Raw genomic sequence first — 25,811 nt, forward strand, 5'->3', positions numbered from 1 at the left:
GAAGCTTGAATTTTCACGTTCCTAAGGACATGGCACCCTGGACTATAGCCTCATAGGAGTTTGCCCTATGGCCAAGCTAGTTTTCCCTGGCCCCTCTCCAGCTGGTCCAGGAGCCTCTTCCTCTTTGAACCAGTGGTGAGGCTGTCCCCCCCCCCCCCCCCCCGCCCCCCACATATCCCCAATACATGTGTATTTACAGCCCCAGGCCTGCAATGTCCCATATGATCTGGCCTCACTCCAGTCACATCTCTTCCTTCCTCAGCCTTCCCCACAGACTGCACTGACATTCCTTCTTTCCTTAAAAAGATATGTTCAAAGCTGCAGAAAGCAAGCTCACACCTGCCTCAGGACCTTTGCACTACTGTTCCCTCTGCCTTCTGCACTCCCACTCATGCCCACCTCTATCTTCCCATTCAGGTGTCACCTCAAATAATGTGTCCTCAGAGAAGCCTTCCCTGACCATTCTATCTAGATTGTCAACTGCCATCACACCCTATGCTCCTCCCTTTCTTCTGAAATTGTCTCCTGTACTTTCTGTTTACGTGTGTATTGTCATCTAGTCAGATAACAAACCCTACCTAGAATGTAAGCTCCATGAGGATGAGTACCTTGTCTGTCCTGTTCACTGCTGTATCCCCAACATCTAAAACAGAGCATGGCATTAGTGGGGACTCCATGTTTCTTAAGGAAGGAATGAAGTGTGTCCCAGAGCCACCCTCCTGTAGTGTCACATCCCCGGAACCTACAGTTGAGTTCATCTGCATGACACAGTGCCACAACATCTGCATCCATCAATGGTTCTTGGTGGCCACCCTCTGCTTGGTAGAACCTCGAGTGGCCCTTCGAAGCCAACTTTCCCACAATTTCAAGTTTTCGCCTTTAGCCCACAGGCTGCCAGGTGGCTTCTGACACTTTCCTCTGGTCCAGTTCCAGGTGGAGTGTCGGCTGCTGAGGTTGCTGGGGTCCACAAGCCCCATGAAGGTTCCCAGGCCCTGCCACGGCTGCCAGCCCCCTCACATGTCCCTCCACGTTGTGCGATGTCATCTTTTGCTGTGTCACAGCTCTGGGTATTAAGGGCTCAATGACACGGACAAGCCCCTCTCCTCTGCCCTCGTGTTAGCCTTCTCTGTGTGACCAGAATGTCCTTCCATTTTGTCCGTCTCTCATCCTTTTGGAATCAGTATTAATGATTGCCATGGTCTGAATGTGTCCCGCCCTTGAATTCCTATGCTGAAATCCATCACCAAGGTGATAGTGTTAGGAGGTGGGGCCTTGGGGAGGTGATTAGGTCATGAGGGTGGAACCCTCTTGAATGGGATTAACACTCTTATAAAATACTAGTGCTCTGTAGGATATAAATTCTATCCCGCCAACCACGCCCCCTCCAGCCCCATCCACCATGTGAGGATACATGTCTGTGGCCTGGAAGAAGGCCCTCACTGACCATTCTGGCCCCCTGATCTCACACTCCCAGCCTTGAAAAATGTGAGCAGTAACATTCTGCTGTTTATAAGCTCACCGGTCTGTGGTATTTTGCGACAGTAGCACGAACGGACCAAAAGAACAACCTGTGTGAAACTGGCCCTGCATCTGGGGCTGGAGACACTGGCACACTTCCCTGCCTGGGGCTGCAGCACCTTACCTTGATTCGGACCTCCTCTCTCCCAGCCTCCTCACTGCTCCTGCCTCCCAAGCCCCACGTTGACCTCTGCTGGCCGGTTACACCAGGGCTTGTGGCATCTCTATGCTAGGGGGTCTGGGGTAAAGCGTACCTGGGCTCAAAACGGGATTTCTCCACTCGCTGTCGCTGTGGGACCCAGGGCAAGAGACTGAGCCTCTCTGAGCTTCTGTTGCCCCTTCTGTAAAATGAGGTCGATAGAAGCATCTGCCCCATAGGGCAGCGGTGAGGCTCAAAGGAGATAGACGGTGCCCGTGAAGCACTCACTAAAGAGCCTGGCACGGAGCTAGCATTCCATAAATAGCAGCTATTATTAACTGCGTGAACCTAGACTGCTCCCAATGTCACTGTCATTTCTCGGCAGAAGCTACATTTAAAGACAAGAACTAATTTTCCTTAATTTGTATTCCCAGCACTTCGGATGGTGTTTGATACACAGTGGGTGCTCAAGTGTTTGGTGAAGTTATTTGAGAACATTAAATTCTTCTCATGTAGATTTTATCTTTGTTAAGGATAAAAATTACACACACACACACACATATATATGCATGATTTTTTTATTGTGGTAACATATACATAAAATTTACCATTTTAACCGTTTTAAACTGTACAATCAGTAGCATTAAATACCTTCACATCGTTGTGCAACCATGTGTTTTGTTTTTTTTTTTTTTCAATCCCTCACAGCCTGCACTTGAACAGTAACAGAAGCTGAGTCTACATAGACTCAGTGCATGTGAATAAAGAAGGCTTTGTTCAAACAGCGACTGTGCCTGCCCCACCCCCACCCCCCCAGCACAATTCCTTGACACAATAGGTGCTCAATAAATGTAAAATGAACCACCAGCCAAAGTTGCACTCTGGCAAGGAAACTGGACAGGGCCTTAAGACATGTTTAGGGCTCACAAAGTTCTTTTTGTTTTGTTTTGTTATATATTTTTTAAGTTTATTTATTTTGAGAGACAGAGAATTCGAGCAGAGGAGGCACAGAGAGAGGGAGACAGAGAATCCCAAGCAGGGATTCTCCTTGCTGACAGAGAGGAGCCCAGTGTGGGGCTCGATCCCACAAACTGCAAGATCATGACCTGAGCCGAAATCAAGAGTCAGAGGCTTAACCGACTGAGCCACTCAGGTGCCCCAAGTTTTTTTTGTGTTAGTTTTTAGCAAGGTGGTTCGAATAGGTTGGAACCTCATGCACAAAAGTCCATAATGTGGGGCAAAAACTAGACAGCTATGGCAAGTGTGGACCTGCGCTCTTGCTTGGCAGGGCCCAGCTTTTGCTGAGTAGCGGCTGCCCCTGTGGGCAGGGTGTGTGCTTCCCAGGTCATGCTGTCCCTTAGATTCCTTTCCTGGTCCCTTAGCCATTTGAGTTTCAGAGCCCTGCATTAGAGTCAGAGGAGCTGGGCTGGAGACCCACCCTCTTCAACTTACTAATGGGTCAGTCAGCCCTTTGAGTCTCCATACCCTCATCTGGAGAACGGAAAAGATGGCAGTGTCTTCACCAGGCTTCCGTGAAGGGCACTATGAGATGATGTATGTGACAGTATGTAAGGAAAGGCTATACACAAATAAACTTTAAAAAGGAAAAGAGAGGGGTGCCTGGGTGGCTTGGTCGGTTAAGCGTCCAACTTCAGCTCAGGCCATGATCTCACCATCCATGAGTTCGAGCCCCGTGTCGGGCTCTGTGCTGACAGCTCAGAGCCTGGAGCCTGTTTCAGATTCTGTGTCTCCCTCTCTCTCTCTCTCTGCTCCTCCCCTGTTCATGCTCTGTCTCTCTCTGTCTCAAAAATAAATAAACGTTAAAAAAATTAAAAAAAAAAAAAAGAAAAGAGAAAACGTCAAGGCTATCACACAAACATTAGCCCCATATCATGGGCCCCTTGCACCCATCGTTTGTTTTTTTTTTTTAATGTTTATTTATTTTTGAGAGAGAGAGAAAGAGAGCGCGCCTGCGCATGAGCAGGGGAGGGGCAGGAGGGCGGACAGAGGATCCGAAGCCGGTGCGTGGATAGCAGCGAGGGTGATGTGGGGCTCGAACTCGCCAACCATGAGATCCAAGCCAAAGTCAGAAGTTCAACTGACTGAGCCCCCCAGACCCCCACTGGCACCCCCACTCCTTTCGTGCTTGCACTGAGGATGTATGGAGGCATACTCACCTGGGAAGACACGGGCATCTGTAAAAGCTAGGGCACTACCTGGTCAGCACGCGGCAGCCGGCAGGTACCCCCAGATATCAGTCCGCCATCGGAGGGCTTGCACAAAGTCCCCGCCCGGGTGTGACACAGCTGAGAGCCAGTCACACAGGCATCTTCCGTCTGAGCGCCCTTCACGCACCACACAGCGGCCCCACAGGCATCTGACCACATTACACATCAGAGCAGAAATTCACTGTGCATTTGCCACATCTGAAAACCGGCTCCTAGGACGGGGGGTTGGCATCAGAGCACCGCTGATTTCCCATCTCCTCCCTTCCCTTCCCTTCAGAGCTGGCGCTTGGTTTCTGTGGTGACCTTTCCACCCCACAAGCCAGAGGAAATGAGGTCTCTTCCCCTTTAAGCCCCTTTTACAAACTCTCTCACAATTCACCTCAAAACTCAGGTCAACTGTGTTTCATTAGAAGCACCCTGATAGTGAAAAAGAACTCAAGGCAGGCAATAAATAGAAAGGTAAGTCAGGTGATACGGTTTTGAAATAAAACAAGTTTATGTGGTAACCGGTTCCAGATTGCCTTACAGTCTTGCTTGGCAGGTAGAGATTTATTCCTGATAGCGAACCAGATGTCATACTTGCTCTTCTAAGACATTTGCTTTTATCTGCAGCAGTTCTTGATGGAAGAGACACAAAAGACTAGAGCCTTGTTTAAGCATGGAGTAGCGTGTTTGCATCCTGACACCAGAAAGGATCTGATCATCTGAGAGCTTCCAGTCTAGGTCTTAACAGCTTTCAAAAATCAAACACGTTCAAACAAAACAATACAAAGCAAAAGCCCTGAGAGGCAGTTGCACATTTTGCAATCACTTGTGTAAAGAGATAGCATGTCTGTGGTACAAGAACCACCTACAATAAGGGATATGTGGTTTGGCTCTTCTAGAGGAAAACAAGCCTTCCAGAAATTGGCGACCGGTTTTGCAGAAAACATGAAGTCATTTCACAACATGTCATGGTAACGAAGAACCAGAAACTTCTGTGAGACTCATTTTAGCCAGGAGCGGCAGCCTTCTCCACACCAGGGCTCTCGGCCGCATCCTGTCCTGGCCTTTGCTGCGCCTCCCTTCCCGCCTCCTCTCCATGGCACAGTTTTTGGATGAGCGAATGTAAGTGCTCAGGCTCTTTGGCAAGTCAAACCAACCGACTGCCACCCGGTTTAAGTGAAACATCACAGCCTTCAGAACCTCAGCAACACTAATCCACGGACCTTCCCTCCAGACCCCTGCCATCAACAGGAATCAGATCCCGACTCCTGGCCTTGGGGACTCCTAGCTCAAAATCTAGACAGAGACGGTTCCCGCTTGGCTCACATGCCCGCACGCTCCAGGCAGCTCAGTCCAGGTAGGAGGGTCTCATGTGAGTGTTCAGAGGCTGGGGAATGTGCAGTGGGAGTGGGTCATGAGCTGGCCTGATACTCAGGGAGGAATCCCTCACTTTACAAGACTTGGCTTTTTTTTTTTTTTTAAGTTTAGTTTGGAGTGAGAGAGAGAGAGCTCCCATGTGCATGTGGGGGGAAGGGGCAGAGAGAGAGAGGAGAGAGAGAATCCCAAGCAGGCTCCGTGCTGTCAGTGCAGAGCCCAACGAGAACCATGAGATCATGACGTAAGCCGAAATGAAAAGTTGGATTCCTAACCGACTGAGCCACCCAGGTGCCCCTACATGACTTGACTTTTATGAGCGGCTGTGGTAGGGGTGGGGGGAGTTCTGTGGACTGAGTCCCAGGGAGAGTCATTATATAAGGGGGATGGGGCTGTGGTTGGGAGGAAATTGTTTTGGTTTTCTGTTGCTGCCATAACAAATCACCACAAACTTAATGGTTTAGAACAACACAAATGTGCTGTCGTACAGTTCTGGAGGTAAGAATTCTAACAACTGGTCTCACTGCACTGAGATCAAGGTATTGGCAGGGCCAAATTCCTTTCTGGAGCCTCTAGAGGAGACTACTTCTTTGCCTTTCCTGGCTTTTTTTTTTTTTAATGTGAAATTTATTGTTAAATTGGTTTCCATACAACACCCAGTGCTCATCCCAACAGGTGCCCTCCTCAATGCCCATCACCCTGCCTTTTCTGGCTTCTGAGGCCACAAGCATTTCTTCCCTTGTAGCATCTTCCACTATCCTTAAAAGCCAGCAATGTTGCCTCTCTCTGACCTCTTTTCTGTTACCACAACTCTTTCTCACTGAGGACAGAAGGGAAAGTGTCTTCACGTTTAAGGACTATGTGATTAGATTGAATCCACCTGGATGATTCAGGATGCCCTCCGTCTTCTCAAAGTCCTTAACTTTAATCATATTCACAAAGTCTCTTGTTATGGGTTGAATTGTGTCCAAATTCATATTTTGAAGTTGTAAACCCAAGAATGTGAACTTACTTGAAGATAGGGTCACAGCAAATGTAATCAGTTAAGATTAGATCATTCAGGTGGTTCTTAATTCAACAGGACGGGTGTGTGTATCAGAAGGGGGTGGGGGCACCTGGGTCGCTCAGTCGGTTGAGCCTCTGACTTCAGTTTAGGTCGTGATCTCGAAGTTCATGAGTTCAAGCCCTGCATCGGGCTCTCTGCTGTCAGCACAGAGCCCACTTCAGATCCTCTGTTTTCCTCTCTCTTTAAACAAACAAACGTTTAGAAACCAGTGGGGGTGGAATTTGGACACAGACACCCACAGAAGGAGAAACACGGGGAGGAGACAGCCACCTATACAAGCCAAGGAGAAATGCCTGGAATAGATCTCTCCCTCACAGCCTTTAAAAGAAACCAACCTGCTGATGTCTTGATTTTGATCTTCTAGCCTTCAGAACTGCAAAAGAATACATTTCCGTTCAAGCCACCCAGTTCGTAGTACATGGTTATGGTGACCTTACCAAACAAACGTATCTCTTTTGCCATGTAAGGTATCATATTCACTGGTTCTGGGGATTAGGACATGGACATCTTCCGGAGGGCCATTATTCCACTTACCACACGTTTGAACAGTGGATCGTAGCCAAATGGTATTAACTTCACTTTGTCTTGGGACTAAGCTCAGTAGTTCCTGTACCATGAATGAAATAATGGATTGGACCACAGGCTTGTTGCTCACAAACGCTCTGCACGCATGAGAGCAGACTCAAAACAATAGGTCTTTGCATGGGAACATTGTCCAACTTCAGGCACTCTGGTTTTTGTAAACCACAATGCAAGGTGCTGGCATTTATTGCCATTTTTGAAGGGCAGACATTGTGTTAGCAGAATCCAGTGAACTGGACTTTGGTACCTTTTTTTCTTAGAACAAATAAAAACATGTGGGAATGACATCAGCAAAATGGTGGAATAAGAGTCGTCTTCTGTGTTCTCCCCGCAAAACAGCAAGTTTGACAATCACCCACAGAGGAGAATGCGTTTGTGGCAGTCCAGGAGTCCAGCAGAGAAGTTCCAGCAAACCACTGGAGCAAAAAACAACCAGATTGGATGCAATGAAGAGGGTGACAGAAACAGTTTCGTTTTACCTATGCCACCCCTCCCCCAAGGCACAGATATAGATCAATGCCAAGGTAGACCTTTTAGATCTGTGGCTTCTTTCAATGGGGAAACTGAGAGTGTGTGAATGAGTACCTGGCTTCCCAGCCGTGTGTAATGCTACCAAAAAGGCCCACTTCTCTCTCACCCCATCCATAGTACAGAGGCATGCTGCACAAGTCAGGGGCAGAGAGTGGCTGGGAGAACAGCAGACAGGGCTCTCAGAGGGCATCAGAAAGACACGGATCTTACCAACCACTCTGCGGAATTCATCAGGAAGCACGCCCACAAGCTGCGGGGGATGTTTCATTTGAGGATTCCCCCCAGATGGCCCTGGGGGTTCCTGAACACTCCGTTTACCTCCCTCACACACACCGCACCCTGTGGCTGGCTGGCTGTGTGTGTTCCAAGAGCGGGGAGTATGAGCCTTTGTAGACAGCTGGTGAGCACGGGCAGAAAGCTGGCCCTGACTCTGCAAGCCTGGGAGAACAGAGGGGCGCCTGCAGGGCTCAGGCTGTTAAGACTCTAGATTTTGGCTCAGGTCATGATCTCACGGTTTGTGAGTTTGTGCCACGCGTCAGGCTGAGCTGACAGTGCAGCGCCTGCTTTGGATTCTCTCTGTCTCTCTCTCTCTCTGCCCCTTCCCCCACTCAAAAAAGAAAGAAAGAAAGAAAAGAAAGAAAAGAAAGAAAGAAAGAAAGAAAGAAAGAAAGAAACTTAAAAAAAAAAAAAACATTGGGAGAAAACACACTAATGAGCATTTAGCACCATTCTAGGGAAAACAAGAGAAACATACACACCATCTTAAGAAATCCCCCTAAGAGGGAACAAGAAATGAGGAGCATGTATATCCATAGAAAAGGTCTAAGAAAGCCTCAGAATCCTTAGCAGAACTGGCAGCATGTATTTCTTTCCCAAAGCCATTCAATAAAGACTACAGAAGGTAATTGTTTCTTCAGATGTGAAGACAGCAATGCAAGGCTCCAAGGAATATGAAAAATCAAGGAAATGAAGAAAATCATCCCATTTACGATGCTATCAAAACAAAATACGAATGGGTGCCTGCATGGCTCAGTTGGTTAAGCATCTGACTCTTGATTTTGGCTCAGGTCATGATCTCATAGTTCATGAGTTCGAGCCCCACATCGGAGTCTGTGCTGACCGTCCAGAGCCTGCTTGGGATTCTCTCTCTCTCTCTCTCTCTCTCTCTCTCTCTCTCCCCCCCTCCCTCTGCCCCTCCCTGGTTCACACACATTCTCTCTCTCTCTCTCTCAAAATAAATAAATAGGCATTAAAAAAACCAATAAAATACTTAGGAATAAGTTTAATAAGGAGGTGAAAGACCTGCACCCTGAAAACTATGACATTTAATGAAAGAAATAGAGGAAGACAGAGTAAATGGAAAGATATCCCATGCTCATGAATTGGAAGAATTAATATTGTTAAATGTCCACCCACACTCCTCAGAGTAATCTATAGATTCAATGCAACCTTATCAAAATTCCATTGACATTTTCAAAGGTATAGAAAAAATAATATAAATTTCATATTCATATCCACAAAAGACCCTGAATAGCCAAAGCAATCCTGAAAAAGAACAAAGCTGGAGGAATCACACTTCCTGATTTCAAACTACATTATGAAGACATAATAATTACAGCAGTATGGTACTGGTATAAAGATAGACACACAGATCAATGGAGCAGAATAAAGAGCCCAGGCAGAAGTCCATGCATATACAGTCAACAAATCTTTGAGAAGGGCACCAGGAACACATAGTGGGGGAAAGAACAATCTCTTCTATTACTGGTGCTGGGAAAACTGGACAGCCACATGGGAAGGAATAAAACTGGACTCCTATCTTACACCATACACAAAAATCAACTCAAAATGGATTAAAGACTCGAACATAAGACCTGAAACCATAAAACTCCTAGAATATAGGAGAAAAGCTCCTTGATGTTGGTCTTGGCAATGACTTTTTTTTATTTGACACCAAAAGCACAGGCAACAAACCAAAAATAAACAAGTGGGACTACATCAAACTAAAAAGCTTCTGCACAATAAAGGAAACCATCACAATGAAAAGACAACTTACAGTAATGGGAAAAGATATTTGCAAACCATATATCTGATAATGGGCGAGTATCCAAACTAACAACTTGATAGCAAAAAAAAAAAAAAAGATTTAAAAAAAAAAGAAAAACAAAAACCAAATAATCCAATTTAAAAATGGGCAAAGAATTTGACAATTTTCCCAAATTTGACATAAAAATGGCCAAAAGGTACATGAAACAATGCTCAAGATCACTAATCATCAGGAAAATGTAAACTAAAACCACACTGAGATACACCTCATACCTGTTAGGATGGTTTTTATCAAAAAGACAACAGATAAAAGTGTTGGCAAGATTGTGGAGAAAAGGGAACCACTGTGTATTGTTGGTAGGAATGTAAATTGGTACACTGATTATGGCAAACCATATGCAGGCTCCTTAAAATTTACTACATGATCTACCATAGTAGATTATAGTAATTCAAACTACTGCGAACTACTATATGATCCAGCAATGTCACTTCTGAGTATGTATCTGAAGAAAATGAAATCAGGATCTCAAAGAGAAATCTGCACTCCCATGCTCATTGCAACATTATTCACATTAGCTAAGATATGGAAACAATCCGAGTGTCCTTCAACAGATCAATGATTAAAAAGGTGTGGTATATACGTAAAATGGAATAATAGTCAGCCATGAGAAAGAAGGAAATCCTGCTGCTTGCAACAGCAGGGATAAAAATAGAAGACATTATGCTAAGTGAAATTAGCCAGACCAAAATAGACAAATACTCTATGGTCTCACTCACCTGTGGAATCTTAAAAAAAAAAAAAAAAAAAAAAGTTGAACTCCTAAAAGAGAGAATAGAATGGTGGTTACCAGGGGCTGCTGGAGGTTGGAGAAGATAAGAGATACTGGTCAAAGGTTCTAAGCCTCCAGTTATAAGATGAATAAGCTCTGGGGATGTAGGGACAGCATGGTGACTATAGTTAATAATACTGTGCTGTGTATTTGAAAGTTGATAAGAGAAGAGACCTTAAGCATTCTCACCACACATACAAAAAAAGTAACTAGGTAAGGGATGAAAGTGTTAATTAATTTGATTGTGGGAATCATTTCACAAAGTATATGTATGTCAAATCATCGTGTTTGGACACTTTAAATATGTGTAATTTTATTTGTCAATTATGCGTCAATAAAGCTGAAAATATGTTGTCAAAACCTTGACTTGCCAAATCTGAGTAACTGGTTATAGGGATTCAGAACTGTCTACTCTTTTTTTGTGTTTTTAAAACAAGAAGTTTTTAAGAGTAAATTAAAAGAAAAAAATCTTGACGTACTAAGTCACCCTCCAATGTGAGTTCACCATAAGAGAAGTCACCTCCCCAAACCATGACAGACTCTTAAATACAGGGAACAAACTGATGGTTGGCCGGGGGGGGGGGGGGGGGGGAATGGGGGATGGGCATTGAGGAGGGCACTCGATGGGACGAGCATTGGCTGTTGTATGTAAAAGATGAATCAGAGGAATCTACTCCCAAAGCCAAAAGCACACTATATACACTATATGTTAGCTAACTTGACAATAAATTATATTTAAAAAAAAAGAAATCTCCTCCCCTCCACTATGCTGAGCAAATGTCCCTCACCAGCCCCCCTGCTCACACACGTGGACCAGGCAGAGCTCAGCGAGGACCTGCTCCCCAGCAGGTCACTGCTGCTGCTTGTTGGTTTAGGCTGGCCACCAGAGAGCAAAAAATAAAGTAAAATAATAATTAGACATGAGAAACAACATAGATTAACCAGAAAAGTAAATCTGTGACTAACAATAAACTAACAGGTTCATGCTCATTGCAGAAAGTGTTCACCGTGCCCCATTTCCCCTGCCACTACCTCAACACATTCTTGTCCTTTTGCACCTGGACAATGCCACACTCCTAGTGGTTACCTGTTTGCAGGCCTCTTTCTTCCTGCCCTTCATCCTCCAGCTGCTGCACTTGTAATCAGAAAAAGAAAAGAAACACACGCGCACACACACACAGAGTTGACGGTGTTATTCACCTGCTTAGGCTTAAAGGCATCCAGAGGCTCCCCATTACCCATAAAGTCCAAGTTTCTAACTGTGGAGTACGAAGCCCACACCAGGTGGGTCCAGTCGGCATTTCCAACCTCATCTTTCACTGCTCTACACATCAATGTTTCTCAAAGTATGGCCGCTGAGCACCAGAATTAGCATTCTGGGGTGCTTGTGAAAAATCCCAGTCCTATTGATTCAGAGTCTTTTGACAAGCATTCAAAGCAATTTTTATGCAAACATAGCTGGAGGCTGTTAATCTCAAGTCACTGTACTCTTTCCCTCTGTCTCATGTGCCCTTCTCCTCCTTGTCCACTTCTTCTTTTAGGGCACTCTTCCTATAGCATCTTCTCTCTCTAGTAAGCCAAATAAATTGCCCCCCTATCTCTATTCCCTTAGCGCTTCACACAGATCTCATAATACAGCTTTGTTTCACAGATGTTTGCTACAGATCTGTCTCTCCTGCTGGATTATAAATTCCTTGCCATTAGGAACCATGTCTTATTCATCTTTTCCCCCCTGAGTGACTATGCAATTTCTTTGTTTTTACAATGGGAAATGTGTAACTCACCACGTTTCCCTTTCCCCCTGGCCACCTAATGTACTTAGAGCCAAATTCACAGCTCAAGTATAACGATTGTACTTGGCCGTGTATCTGTGTCCTCTTTTCCCCCTAGACTTGACCTATTTTAATTTATATTTCCCTTGCTCTGAGTTTTAAAACCTGTATTTGGCCATTTTATTTTATATGTTTCTGCTACAAGCCACCTCAGATCCTTTCTGGAACAAGGTGAGAGAGAGATAAATTATTCATCTCACTATTCCTACCACCCAGGCCAGTGTCTGGCAGATAGAAAATACTCAATAACTGTTTGTTAAATTTAATCAAAGGAATAAAGTTATGTGGATTCTGTGACAGCTATTTTACTCATCACTTAGAACACTTTTTGCTTACTTCTGATTTTGATCACAGTGCTCAAGAGCTAAAGCTACTGGAAGAATGCCTGATGGACAAGTGCCTGTAACTGTTACAAAAGTCACTTGATTTCAGCAATCTGATTATCTTAATTTTCTACCTTGATCCACGGGCAACCCTTTTAGGAGCTCACGCTGCTCATCAACTCTATAATCTATGACTAATGTTAAAATATAGTGAACAGGGGCACCTGGGTGGCTCAGTTAGTTAGGTGTCCGACTTCAGCTCAGGTCATGATCTCGCGGTTCGTGGGTTTGAGCCCCACATCAGGCTCCGTGCTGGTGGGGCAGAGCCTGCTTGAGATTCTCCCTCTCTCCCTCTCCCTCTCTGCCCCTTCCCCATTTGCACTTTCTCTCTCTCAAAATAAGTAAATAAACTTTAAAGAAAAGAATAAAAGATAGTGAACCGGTAGAAATCCACCAGGAACTGAGAAGGGAAAGGACAGTGTGTCTCTGAGCGGGGAGAGTTGTCATAGGAGATGGCACAAGGATGGAGCCAAGAACAGGACACAGGACACTGAGGAGGGTGTCTTGGAGACAGGGAGACACACAAGGAAATGGCGGTAGACCATGTGTGGAAAGCCCAAGGGGATATGCAAGACTTCTGCTTGCTGAAGACATGCAGTTGTCCTGTCCCTAGGAGCTGCTGCTGGAAAATGAGTGTCCTGAAGCACATTAAGACGATGTCAACATCAAAACACTGCATAATAAAACCAAGAAAGAAGCTAAAAAATTGGAGAAAGGAAAAAAAGTCACTTTTTCTACTTATGTTTCTTCCATTTACATCTCATGTTTCCTTCAGAAAAGTCATCTTTCCCATCTGTATGTGTCTTATCTGAAGAAATAATAGCAGCACCCAAGTCTCTCTAAATTGGAGATCTTATTTTCCCTGGGAAACACATGAACATGTGTAGTCTTGACTTTCAGTTGTCACCTCAACTTTCTACACAAGTCCTTCACGCTGCCAGTTAACTATTTGCAAACCCCATTCTATCGGATCTTGTTTTTCTCTTGAAGAAAAATAAAGGGATGCTAACCTATTGGTGGTTACACATAACCAACCGCATGTAAAACCACGTCTGATTTAAATTTGCTCCCAACATCTTTGTTTCAGTTAGAAACATCAGTTTAGTGTGTTTTCTCCATGAAAACCTGGAGGCACTGAGATAATTCTTTGAATAACATAAAGAAAGGTATTATTATTAAACAGATTAAAACGGAAAGTTTGTAGGAATGGATTTGGTGACATTGTAACCATGTGACATGGGATGTGACAAAAATCCTCGTCCATTATAATAAAATATGGCTCTTTCCTCAAAAAAAGTGAAACTAACAGAGAAACTTGGCCCATGCTCTAGCTGAGCTGATGGGCTCGGAAACCTTGGGTAAGTCATTCGTCTTGGTAACCTCTGATTCTTCATATGTAAGCAAATAACCAAACCTACACGACAGAACTTTTACAAGAAATATAAATCAGGTCATGTTGCGGTTTCTCAAGCTTTTGAAAATGTGTCTTCCCCCAAAGATTTGGATTTAAAAGTAAAACCAAAACAAAACAAAAAAAGTGGGACCCAGGATTCTGTACTAAAAAGATCTTCAGGTAATTCTGATATACACTTGAAATAATCTACACACTAATAAAATGTAGGTTAAATTCTTTTAAATTGTTAAACTGCTATAGAAATATAAAATATCATTACTAATAAGTAATGAGGAAATCTAAAAATCTAATTCAATTCATATTCAAAGACTAGTCTTCCAGTAGCACACCCTCTTGGGCCCTGACCACTAGGATGTATCAGACACCTGAAGGGCCAGTTTGAGCACAGCAGCCCCATGTGATCTGTCTAAGGGCCATGTCAGGGTCAAGCAACAGAAACAGGAAGAAAACCACAGCAAAACACATCATAATCACATTACGGAATACCAACGATAAAAAGAAAATGTGAAAAGCAGCCAGGGATGTAGAGTGGGAGGAGGAGTAGAGAAACAAACTAGATACAGAGGAACAAAAATAAGAATTACGGCAGACTTCTCATCAGAAGCGGTATATGCCCAAAGACAACAGAGCAACAACTTAAAAGTGCTGAAACGAAGGGGCAGCTGGCTGACTCAGCAGGTGGAGCACGTCACTCTTAATCTCAGGCTGTGAGTTCAAGCCCCACGTGGGGCCTAGAGCTTCCTTAAAAAAATATAAATAGAAAACTAATAATAATTCAAGAAATAAATTACTGAAACAAGAAACCATCAGCCTAGTATTGTATCCCGGTAGGAATTTTTTTCAAAACTGAGAGAAAAAAAAAGACTTTATTCAGAAAAATAAAGCCTGGGAGAATACATTACCAGCAGATTAGCAGCACAAACTTAAGCCAGTTCATACCACTTCACACAAACTGATGGCTAAATATTTAGGAATTTTGCACATTGATTGTTAAAATGTTAGTAGCTTAAAATTGGTAATGATGGGAGAATTTACACCATGGAAATCAGCAAACACTACAAATCAGGGCTCTTTTTTATTTTGCAGAGAGCAACTTTACCAGCCCATCACTGAGGACAAGAGTATAAAGGTAATCCTTCAAACAAAAGAAACATGGTACCAGATAGAAATTTGGATCTGTACAAAGGAATTAAGGGCAACAACTATGTGAGTAAACATAAAACATTTTTCTTAATTTTAAAATCTCTTTAAAAGATAGTCAACTATTTAAGTAGTGAAAATGACTAATATTTGTAGAGGTAAAATCGATGACAAAAGTGGTATAAAGGATGGGAAGAATAAAAGGAAAATTTGCTTTTGTAAGAATCTTGAGCCACATGTAAATGGTATGGTAGTTGAAGGCAGACAGTATTTAGTTGAAAATGAATATGTATTATAAACTGTACATAAGTTGAAAGTGTGATATTGTGTAAGTTGAAAATGGATATTGTAAATTGTATAGTTATCACACATAGACACACGAACTCAAAGAGGTGTAGCTAACTAAGTCAATGGTGCAAATGGAGATAAAATTATTAAAAATGCTTGATTAGTTCTAATGAAGACAGAAAAGAAGACAACAGGAAGATAGAAGGAATGGGGTGATGAAAATTTTCTATCTCATGACTGTAGTCATTACATGACTATATATGTTTGTGAGAAGTTACAAATCACACTACCTGGTGAGTTTTGTTATATATAAACTATACATCAATAAATCTGATAGAAGAGGGAGGCAGAGGAGGAGAAGGAGGCAGAGGAGGAGGACTACCACCACCAAGTAGGAGAGTTACACTACCTGAGGGCAAGACACACTATAAAGCTATGGTAACCAAGATGGTGTATTGAGGTACTTGGGTTGCTCAGTTAGCTAAGTGTCTGACTTCAGCTCAGGTCATGATCTTATGGCTCTGAATTCAAGTCTCCCAACGGACTCTGCACATGTGCAAAAGACAGGGTGGTATTGGTGAAAAGGTAGGCCTAGAGATTGTCTGGCTATAAGGAACTCATCCCCACTAGGCCTACGCAGCGTGGTGGTACATGCTATGGACCATGGATTAATATATGTTCACGACTTCTGTTTTTTAAAGGAAGAATGGGAGGTCTAACTATCACACCATTCTTTGTCCAACAGAAATAAAGGTCAACAGTTTTGACTAGAAAGATCCACAGATGACAGTGATTATCTAGTCTACCCTGCAGGGGTGCTGGACATCTAGAGCTACAAGGGTATATAGGTTTATAATGTAGAGAGCCTTCCTGAGAATGAGGTGAATTTACAGGGATGCAGAGCTAGAAACAGAGGGAGGGACAGAGCCTTTTGTGTCATATTGGACTCCTAGATCTAGCTATACCTGAAGCCGGAATCTCTTTGGACTACCTGATTATTTAAACTAATAAATTACCTCTTCTGTCTAAGCAAATTTGAGTTGTAACAAAAGGAGTCCCGAATAATGTATGTGTGTGCTCTGCGGTGATAGTAAAGAAACATTAGCTTATGCACATACTAACTGGGAGCCCTCTTTTAAAAGCTCTGGGCCCAGATTTCTCATTTCATAGTAGAAATAGTTAGATTAGGGCAGTAGTTTCTCAGAAGAGTTATACAGAGGTGAGACACCACAGTGACCTCATTGGGAAATGAGGGAGAGGCACAGAAGGGACCCTAGCATCTCTTTCAACTAAACCAGGAATAAAGGAATTATACATAGAGTTAGATTTGAAAAAATTTTCCTTTGCTTAAAAAAAAGCTATGTGATCTCTAGTTCCCCAAATTCCAAAGTTCTTCGTGGCTTTCTGAGAGGCCATGCAACCTAAGGCATTGCGTTACAGCACATCAGACTGCCTGGAGTCTGAATCCAGCTCTACCCCTTACTAATGGTGGGGCCTTGAACAAGTTTCTCTGTTGCTTGGTTTCTTCCTCAGTAAAGCAGGAGTAATAGTAGTACCTACTTCCAAGAGTTGTTATGAGGGGGAATTGACAATATTTGTTAAACCCTTCCAACAATGCCTGGTACCTCGTACATGCTCAATAACTGTTCGCATTGATGATGATAATGGTGATGATGATGGTGGTGATGGTGATAAGCCTGGAAGATCTCAGTGAATCTTGGGAATTCCCCCAAGGAGTGAGCTGAAAAAAGAGCAGAGACCCAAATCAGGTCACCTGCTTATTCCCTGTAATGATGTCAATAGGTTAAGGGACTGAAAGCTCTGGTGTCTATTCTTTGTTTTCTAACTATAATCATGCTGTCTGGTCACAGCTAACCCAAATGATAATTTTGTATGTGCGTAAGTAAAATCTTTCCTGATTATATTAATAATGTATATGCAGTCATGAAAATTTGAAAAATTAATAGAAAGAGAAAATATTAAAGCATTTGTAATTCTACTACTGAAAGGTAAACTCTATTAACATTTTAATCATTGCATATTTCAATTTGGAGTATTTTCTTCCAGGTTATCTTTTAGAGCATTTACAAAGAACATATAAATACATACAAGAAACTTTATATACGTGTGTGTGTACATGTGTGTATAGTTTTATGTCCTTCTTTTCTCAGATAAGGTTATGAGTAATTTTCCATGTCATTAAATATTCTTTGAAAACAACATATGACTTCTTAATAATTTACCATATGGCTTCACCATAATTTACTTAATAACTTACTTATAATTGGACCTTTCAAAAGTTTTTAGTTTGGGTCTAGTATAAATAATGCTGTGATAAACATCCTTGGGTATTTGTCTTGAGACATATTTGATTAAGATGTTATTCCTAAAGGTGGAATTTCTGAGTATAAGCCTATATTTATAAGGCTTCTGACACATACTGTCAAATAGTCTTCCAGGAAGCTTACATCAATTTATTATTATTTTGATTACAATATATTACATGGGTCTTTCATGCCATGTTTTGTGAAGGACCAACATCCCATCACTTAAATAGTGTGGTCAAAGGGATTCTCATTATCACACTAATTCTGACTTCACTCTAGTCCTTGAACAATTAATGCTTTCTTTTTGAGATCAGTAGCCTGTGGTTCATTAAACATGAACATTTGAATTTAAGTGTGAAGGACAATATGAAAATATTTCTTACGCGTCTTTCATTCAAGCCGTGGAAACTTCAAGTAGGAGAATGTTCCAAGGGGACAATTCTGTGGCTGGAATATTGAGTTGTGAAAAAGCAAAATGGCATCATCTAGAATTCAAAATAATCTTTTTAAAGGCCTCAATTTCCCTAGAGCTATGCCTGTCCTGACTGACATTCCACTTCTCCATGAAAACAGAAAGTGTAGCTGATGTGATGGTTTCTTGGCCTCCTTTTTCTCAGTGTCTCTTCACCAGTATTAACTGCATTTGTAACCTCAAGGAAACAAACAGAGGAGTGAATCTGATCATGTCCCCATTCTCCACCCTGCTTAAGGATCTTGTGTAAACCTCAGCATAACAAGCAGACTGCTGACAATCTGGACCCTACTGTTCCAACCCCAAAGACTGCCATCCTCTCCCATCCTTCTCTCAAATCATATCCATCTTTCCACCTTTTTTCAGCACCCACCTTGACCTTCCATGCCTCTATACCTGGGTGAGCTGTGTCCCCCTAGAAAAGTCTCCCCCCACAGAGCCTAGTAAATTTTAGTCATCCAATCAGATCCTTCCCCTGACTCCACAGCTCCAGTTCACAAGTACTAAGACCAAGATTCATACTTTGTTAGGTTCTTTTGGTTGTAAAGAATATAAATCTAAGGTACCTCCAGTAATGGGGGGGGGGGGGAGGGGGGTTGTTCTTGGCATATCTATTACATGGAGGTACTAGGTAAAGAAGCTCATGGAAACCAAGGAGTAGCACCTGCTCAAGATGCAAGACAGGCCTGAGATCCAAGTGTTTTTGTCTCTTCTTCAGTTATAAGAGCCAAGTGTCTCCATTCTTCTCTATTGTTATGGTGACTCCTAATCTTGCTGGCCCTGTACATCTTGCAGCCATGTGTCTGCTCCTTTCTCCTTTCTCCTCCCTGCCTCTCTGCATTAAAACTGGTTCTCTCTCTGCCTCCCCATTCAGAGTTACCTGAAATGGTTTCCTGAGGCATAGCAGAGCTTCTCAGACAAGACCATTTCACAGATATGTATCCATCCCCTGGATTGGCTGCCTTTGGTGGCCGCCCTGCCTTGGTCCAGTCCAGGGGCCATGCCATGTTTCAACCCCAGCCTAAGGCCCTGATTCCTGCAACCCCAGCCTAAGGCCCGGATTCCTGCAGCAGGGGAGTATGGGAGGGCAGTTACCCTTATAAAGGGATAAAGGGAAAGAAGGGCATGTCGCAGTACCGCGTTGCTAATTTTGGCCCTAAGAGTATTACTTTTGTGGATAGAAGATAGGGCCATAGTTCTAAATTGCTTCATATGTTCTAAAGGAGATGATTTTATAATCATCCTCCAAACAATGTCTGATCATCCATACAATACAATGTCCTGGAACAATGTCAGAGACTTTTGGAACTTTGTTTTATCTGTTCCTAGAACAATAAGCTGCTGCCCAGTGTACACTCAATCCCCAGCCTTTAAATGAGGCTTATCCATTTACACAGGAAGTGCTGTACCTAGAAAACAGCCTTGACCACAGCTCCAATAGCAGCTCTCTGCCCACCCCTACCTTTCATGTGCCTTCTGGAATGCCTTGGGTTAATTCTCCAGATCCCACCACTGTCCCCAAGCCATCCTCCTCCTTCCCATGACCCACGCTGCTGTGGCTCACACTTGCTGCTTGGCATAAGAGGTACCTCTCTCCTAGCCATGATACGCCAGCACCCCATCTCTACCCACCCTCTACCCCAGCCCTTCCCCTCGACCCTGAAGGGAGGAGATTCAAAATTTAGGGCAAAGCAGAGCAGTGATTTTAGTGAGCTTTTGGGTTGGACTGTGGCTGAGAAACCAACATATTCTGCTGACCTCAGAGATTTGTTTTGAGGACTAAATAAGATAACGTATATAAACTGCTTTGAGTTGCACCTGCACTTAATTATTACATCTTAGCATCTGGAATCCTCTTGGCAGCCTCCTGAGTTATTCTTCCTTTCAGAATGGGATCTGCTCTGTGGTGTAGTCCAGTTTATGCAGAGCAATTATATTACCAAGTGAGGAGGGTAAAGCATTTAATTTAGAAAAAATCACCGACTATTGCTACTAATATTTAGTATTTGTTGAAAGCTTATTAATATCAGACTCTACATTTAGTGCTTTGCAATTTTTATGTAATTTATTCCTCATGAGGTAATTACTATCCTCACCCCACTTTACTAATGAGGAAATTAAGGCACAGAAAGATTAAAGAATTTACCCAGGCCCTCAGTCAGTATCAGAGTCAGTAGTCAAGCCAGACAGTCTCTTCTAGAGTCTGAATCTTCTGCTACTAAACCACGTTGTCTCCAATTAGAATAGCAAACATTTAAGCAGGAAATGGTCTTAGAAATCACCTTGCTTCTATCCCCTCATTCTACAGAAGGGAAACAGAGCCTGAGGCAAATGAAAGAGATTTTCCTAAAACAGCAAATCTTGTTAGAGGCACAAGATGAACTAAAACCCAGGACCCTGCTTTCATTTCATTGTGTTTCTCTCACTACTCCACTTTATAAGTTAATATTTTTTAGGCTAATTTTATTAGCATCTGCAGAAATGCTATCTTCAGATTCACTTTGCTTTGAGGGAGTTGTTTCTGTATCCTACTTATCAAAGTAAGCTTCCATATTTGGATATATTCTTGGGGCACCTGAATGTCTCAGGTCATGATCCCAGGGTCATGAGATAGAGCCCTGCATGTCGGACTCTGCACTGAGTGTGGAGCCTGCTTAAGATTCTCTCTCTCTCTCTCTCTCTCTCTCTCTCTCTCTCTCTCTCCCTCTCTCTCTCTCCCTCTCCCTCCCTCCCTCCCTCCCTCCCCCCTCTCCCCTGCTTGTGAATGCTCTCTCTCTCTCTCTCTCAAAAAAATGGATGTATTCTCAAAACTTGGGAGAATTACATAACTGCTTTTTAGGAGCCAGTTTCTTAATATATTTTGAATGATGGTTAAGTTTGATGACTGGTTTCTAGACTGAGTTTCAGGAAACAAAATTTTTAAAAACAGGGACCAACACAGAATTGCCATTTCATTTTTGCAGGTAAGGTTTTTCTAAAACCCACAGACAAAAGAGGAAAAACAAAGACACACTGCCATCTAAAATACTATCATTGTTCTGAAAGAGAAAGACTATTACAACCAAAAAACTAGGAAGACTATATAATCTTAAAATAAAGGATAAGTCATTTAAAATAAATAGCCTTTCTTGTATGGAAAGACAATAAATTGTCCTGATTGTTTTCATTTCATCACAGACTAGCAACAATTTCATCATGGATCAGCGTTTAACAATCTAAGTTGGATGACACTTTGAAGTTCTCTCTAGCTTTTAAACTCTGTGATTTTGAGCATCCTTTTTTCCATTTACAATTATTTTAGAGGTTTCTAGCTGTTGAGTCTTTGTAAATTAATCCTTCTTAAGCCTGTCCTTAAAGGCTTTGTTACATTGTGTGTGGAATGACTATTGGAGATTTTACATTCAGAACAGTAATGCACGAACATATAATTATCTGTTCCCCATCTTAACACTGCACAGCTTCTGGCTTCCCTCACCCTGTTCCAGAGCAACAAAGTAATGATTCTGAACTCTGACCTCTCCCTTCTTCCCAGCCTCCTTCAGGGCAAAGGAGTCAGGCTTAAGCTGCTGTTAAAGATCTGGTTTTTCTACTGACCACAAGCCCTCTGAGATTTGACTCCTTCTGCCCAGGGTCCCACCAGGGAGTTTTGCCACAGAGGGAAAAATTCCTTAAGGAAAGAACACCTGACTCCATGTAACAACCTGGGGGCGAACCAAAGTCTGGCCCAGGTACCTCCTTGAATTTATCCCCTGGAAAATGTATTTGTTTTCTACTTCATATTGTCATGTCCTACCTATGTGCATGTTAGCGGTGAGGAGGAGGGGAGGGGGAGGCTAGAGGGTGCAGGACTAGACCATAAATGCACTGAGGGCAGAGATTTGTCCTTCCTTTTGCCTTTGCATCCTTAGCGATTTGCCTGGCCATAGCAAGTACTCTGCAAAGGGGTGCGGAATGCATCACGTTTAAGGATGCTAATTCATTAGCAATAACCTTTTATTGTGTGACTACTAGTGCCAGACACTGTGACCCATGCTTTCTAAAAAATGATTTCTTTTTTTTTCCTTTTTAAAGATTTTTTTTATTTGTAAGTAATCTCTACACCCAACGTGGGGCTCAAAGCCACCACCCTGAGATCAAGAGTATCACACTCCACTGACTGAGCCAGCCAGGCACCCCTAAAAATGATTTCTAATTCTCAGCAGAACTCTCTTTTGTAGGTGAATCATTATTCCCATTATATGGATGAGGAAACTGAGGCACAAAGTGGCTAAGGGACTTGGCCAAAGGCATTGAAGTAATTTAAGTGAATGCACCAGATAATCTTTGCAGTGTGAGGAGCCACAGAGCTTGCACATGGGACAGGCTACGGGAGAAGGAGAGGAAAGGCAGCTGGCATCTTCTTCCAAGCACAGCTGCTTTCCCAGCCAAGTCTCTGCAGAGGCAGAGAGGCAGCCGTGTCATCATCACACAGGAAGCACTTGTTGACCTTCTTAGACTCTCAGATCTCTGAGACCATTTAGGTCCATCAGGAAGTGAGGGATAGAGCCCAGACCAGGACCAGCTCTCCTGACTGCCTATCTGGTGCTTTACCCACCCTGCAGACATGAGCAAAAAAATAGAAAAGCTCATTGTACTCATCAGGATAGGCCACCTGCTATAAACACTGCCACAAGTATCAGTAGCTTGATACAATGAGAATTTGTTTCTTGTTTCTGTCACAATCCAATGTAAGTAGCGGGTGGGCCTTCCCCCTTCCCTCTGGGTGAGCCCTCTCTTAGGCTCTTGGTGTTCTTGGTGTCCTGTTCATTCAGCCAGCAAATGAAAATGAAAAAAACAGAGCAAGGATGGTACCTGGGAAGGTTTAGCAGGCCAGGCCTGGAAGTGGCCCATCTCACTTCCATTGTCTGGAATTCAGTCAGGGGGCCACATGTAACTGCAAGGGACTCTGGGAAATGTAGTCTGTGCTCTGGAAGAAGAGCACTCTCATGGACACTCATGAGTTCTAGAAGTACCTCTTGAGAGGAGCAGGATCAAAGGGCCTGTCTTCACTTTGTAATTTTGTCCTGAATTTACTATGGGCACTTGAACTTTAGGTCCCTATAATATATTTATTTAAATATGGTTTCCTTTGAGGTCACTATAGTTAACACACTTGTAAACAGGGGTGAAAGGAGGAGGCAGTGGCAGTTTTAAGCAGCTAAAAATTTCATATAGCTTTTCAGGGTTGCTTGTCCTATTTTTTTTTTTTTTTTTTTTTTTTTTTTTAGAAAGAGATTGAGAGTGAGCAGGGGAGAGGGGCAGAGTGAGAGAGAGAGAGAGAGAGAGAGAGCGAGAGAGAGAATCCCAAGCAGGTTCCATACTCAGTGCAGAGCCCAACATGGGGCTCAATCCCATGACCCTGGGATTGTGACCTGAGCCAAAATCAAGAGTCCGATGCTCAACTGACTGAGCTACCCAGGTGCCCCATATTGTCCTATTTTTGTTGTTATTTGGTTGACTGAATTTCGTTTTGTTATGCTTTGTTTTTTGTTTTGTGAACATTCATTATATAGTTACTATATGCTAAGGGCTACAACTAAGCACTTAACATGTGTTATCTCTGTTAATCCTCGTAACAATGCTGGGAGGTGAGTGGTATCATCATCCTCACTTTACAGATATGAACATGGAAGCTTAAAGAGGCTATAAACAGACTAAAGTCACAAAGCCCGTAGGTATGAAAGCTGAGATTTTAACCTGGGCCTCCCCGCATTCCAGACCCTATGCCATATACTCCGTCGGCCTGTGGCTGGCAAGCTTCTGGCCAGAGCTAGAGCCCAGTCCAGTTGAGACAGGCCTCTGAAGTCCAAGCATCTCTGCCGTGTGAATTCCATTTGTTGACACTGGGGTCACCATGTACCTCTCTCCTGTGGAAGCTGCCAGGGCATCCAGGCTCCTATAAACATTCTCACCACGTGAAGGGATGTCAGAGTTGCAGCAACTCTTCCTTGAATATAAAACAAGTTATTTCATATTTACACATTTTTTGGTCTACATTTTGGAGACGAATTTCGCCCAAAATGAATTAATTTATGCTCAGCCCTGTATCTCTCCTCAGTAATGTTGAATTCAATGAGATATTTCAAAAGGAATCTGCAGCAGTTCTCTTAAACCTCTATGGTTCCAGGCTAGTCAGATCTTTCATTACATGCTTTTAAATACTTAGAACATCCTGGGAGTGAAGCACTGGATCAATTAGGGCAAACTGACTAAAGGTTAATTTAACAGAGCCCCCAGCAGATGCTCTGCCTGTCCTTATGGCTCAAGGGTCTAACAAGCTGAGCTACTTTGTGTAAACACCATTAAAAGCATAACTGGACCCGGGCTGTGTATCTACCCCACCAATAGAGAGTAGCTTAAAGAACCTTATTAGAAGAAAACCATTGGGTGTAAGGGTGGGGAGCAGAAGGGAGAGAAGGGGGTTGTTGAGCTATTGAACTCTAATTGAACAATAAACAAGGGCTTATTATAAGCTCTGCTCCCAGTACTCAGCCTGTGACTCCCTTTGGGAGTCTCATTGCAAGCAGAATTTAATCACACATCTGTCTTTCCAGGGCATCATACCACTCCACTTGCCTCTAGTTCAAGTACCTGAAAAGTGTGAACAATGGATTTTGAGATCATGATGCCTTAGAGGTTGACTATGCAGGGAGAACTCAAGCAGCACAAGGCTGAAACTACTCAAAGGTGGTCCTATGGCTCAGGAATCAGGCGTGGAAATGGCTCCAATCCTGTGCACTCTTCTCTAGCAGTGACAACCATCATGGCAACTGGAAGCCATGATAACTTCTCAGGGACTCATTATCTGGTTTTCAGGTTATTCCCATGGAGGTAGGGGGAGCACCTGAGTCCCCTTCTCCTCAACTAGCCCAGTGGTTCTGTATCCTGGCTGAGTATCAGAATTACCTGGGGAGCTCTTTAAAATACTGATGCCTAGGGGTCTTATCAAAAGGATGGTATTTTTTACAAGCTCCCTGGGAGGACCTAATGAGCAGCCCGAGCTGAGAAGCATGGGAGTGGCCTCGACCCTTCTCCAGCTTGGTTGAGTACTTTGGTCCTGGACATCTTGGATATAAAAAAATAGAAATGAGGTGGGCCTCAGAGCTGCTACTCATGGCTGACAGCAGCCACTGGGTGGGCCAGCTGTACCTAAGCCTCAATTGCACAAGGAAGATGGTAGGACTGTATGATCCTCGTGGGCAGCCCCCAACTCAAGTTTCTTGCCTTTCTTCCCATCACATGGTCTTATTGCCACATGACAATTTAATGAACATTTATGGAATATTTTCATATGCCAGGTGCTGGGCTGGGCAATATAGAGAAGAAAAAGACATGGTCCTTATCCTCAAAGAGTTTAACAACAACCTTCACCAGGGAAGCAAATACAATAGTATGGAAATCAGTTTCCTACATATTAACAGCTCTTATTAAAGGTTGAGATGAGACATAAAAGTAGGATTACATAACATTTTCAGAGATTATTGGTGCTTTTCCCCATTATAGAGTTAATTAACGACTTTAAAGTCTCTTCTCCCAGATCCATTCTCTCTCTCTCTCTCTCTCTCTCTCTCTCTCTCTCTCTCTCTCTCTTTCTGTCTCTCTCCAGTGCATGTACAT

At 43.1% G+C, this 25,811-nt stretch overlaps 2 long non-coding RNA genes across 2 annotated transcripts in view; one reads left to right on the forward strand and one right to left on the reverse strand.

The window, feature by feature from the left end:
• Positions 1 to 18,110, forward strand: part of LOC125912410 (uncharacterized) — a 55,988-nt gene extending 37,878 nt beyond the window's left edge. Inside the window, exon 3 of the long non-coding RNA XR_007454711.1 lies at positions 15,015 to 18,110. This is a non-coding gene — a long non-coding RNA (uncharacterized LOC125912410). The remainder of the gene's footprint in view (positions 1 to 15,014) is intronic.
• The window catches only part of LOC125912409 (uncharacterized), a 35,685-nt gene continuing 16,628 nt past the window's right edge, over positions 6,755 to 25,811 (reverse strand). Inside the window, exon 5 of the long non-coding RNA XR_007454710.1 lies at positions 6,755 to 7,308. This is a non-coding gene — a long non-coding RNA (uncharacterized LOC125912409). The remainder of the gene's footprint in view (positions 7,309 to 25,811) is intronic.

Source organism: Panthera uncia, assembly GCF_023721935.1.
Source record: "Panthera uncia isolate 11264 chromosome C1 unlocalized genomic scaffold, Puncia_PCG_1.0 HiC_scaffold_4, whole genome shotgun sequence".
Classification (NCBI taxonomy): domain Eukaryota; kingdom Metazoa; phylum Chordata; class Mammalia; order Carnivora; family Felidae; genus Panthera; species Panthera uncia.